We start from the raw sequence: 1,550 nt of genomic DNA, 5'->3' as shown, positions 1-1,550 counted from the left end.
GGCTTCAGCCCCACCTAGCCCTATGGTTAAAACGGCCCTGGTGGTGAGTGCCATTTTCTTTTGCAAATATTGTTTTCTCCTGTTTTTAATTAGATAGGGAGTTAGGGTAACATATTGCATTTTTCTTTTGTTTTTCTTTTGTTAGGGAATTTAGTCTTTTCTGTGAGGAGCTAGCTGGGTGTTTGTTTGTTATTTTGGCCTTTGCTCACCCCTGAAGTTGTGCTTTCGCTCGTGGTTCTGTAAATGCATGTATAAAGGATCTTTGATTGTTGATTTCAGTTTATATTGCGGCCTTACCCTAGACAAGATCGTAACACCTTTCTCAATCCACTGATATTCTTATTTTTACTGTGTCAACATACATTAATGTCAAAGTCATCAGCTTTTAGATCTGCGATGGGAGACCAGCTGTAGTCCTCTACCCTTTTCCTCCATTTATACTGCAGTTCTTCCTAAAGGTTTTGGAAGAGAAAAATCTGTGAAATATTACACTAAATGGAAAGGTGTGTGTGTGTGTGTGGCTTTTTAAAAATCTTATCATGCAGTGTATTAATCAATCAACATATGAATCTAGTAAGACAGATTTATAGATGTTTAGATATTTATAAATATTCACCAAAATAAGCATGTTCTTACATTAACATTTCTGCCAAGCAAATAAATGCCACTTGTTTATATACAGTGAGTATTTGTATGATACATATCAATAATTGTTTTGTTTTTTGTGTGTGTAAACAAGAGTGTTTTAGGGCCTTGTAAAAGTGTGTTCTTGAGAAATTCATAATCATGACATGACAAGTCATTACCATAAATGTCTCCGCTAAGAGAGAGAGGGAATGAGTACCTGAAACACTTTTCTCTTAAATGCTTCTTCAGGCTGGTCTTTCTGTTTGTCCTTCAGTTTCTCCTAAATGATCCAAAAGAGTAACTAATCATACATACTAAGTGTTCCTGTGGCTCAGTGGTAGAGCATTGCGTTAGCAGTGCAAAAGGTTGTGGGTTCAATTCCAAGGAAGCATACATACATATAAAATATGTATAGCCTGGATGCACTGTAAATCGATTTGGATAAAAGCGTCTGCATAAATTATTATAAATTAAATGATTATTATAAATTATAAATTACATACAAATGTGTCGCTAAAAACAAATAAATAAATGAAGCGGGGAAATAACATTTAATGCTTTTTATCTTCAATTATACATCATGTTACTGTTACTACAAACTGCCAAAATATGTATCTGATGAGGCTGTAAATACCAATGTGTGGATACATATTGGTTAACATTCACACAAACTAAATTTGTTATATTGGACTGTTTAACTATTAACAGAAATTGAGGTACCTTTAATTTATCTTCATTGAGTGTGGCCTCTCCAACAAACTTTGGCAGACGTCTGTCTGGCTGGTTTGAGATTTGATCAAAAATGTGATCTTTTAAAAGAGAAGGGAAAAGGAAGGGGTCAGAATATTAGTATAACATACAAAGCGCATTTATGCATATGAACTAGTGCTGTCAAACGATTAATCGCGATTAATCACATCCAA

The 1,550-nt window shown here is 34.4% G+C and overlaps 1 long non-coding RNA gene across 1 annotated transcript; it reads right to left on the bottom strand.

The window, feature by feature from the left end:
- Positions 1–378: 378 nt before the first annotated feature.
- LOC107731310 (uncharacterized) lies at positions 379–1,422 on the bottom strand. The gene is made up of 3 exons (XR_001638764.1): positions 1,348–1,422; positions 845–907; positions 379–452 (listed from the first exon to the last, which is right to left on the bottom strand). It is a non-coding gene; the product is annotated as an uncharacterized LOC107731310 (long non-coding RNA).
- Positions 1,423–1,550: the final 128 nt, after the last annotated feature.

The sequence above is a fragment of the Sinocyclocheilus rhinocerous genome, unplaced genomic scaffold (assembly GCF_001515625.1).
Source record: "Sinocyclocheilus rhinocerous isolate Xijiao unplaced genomic scaffold, SAMN03320098_v1.1 scaffold38162, whole genome shotgun sequence".
In the NCBI taxonomy this organism is placed as follows: domain Eukaryota; kingdom Metazoa; phylum Chordata; class Actinopteri; order Cypriniformes; family Cyprinidae; genus Sinocyclocheilus; species Sinocyclocheilus rhinocerous.
The sequence above is the reverse complement of the archived record's forward strand: the minus strand, read 5'-3'. Positions and strand labels throughout refer to the sequence as shown.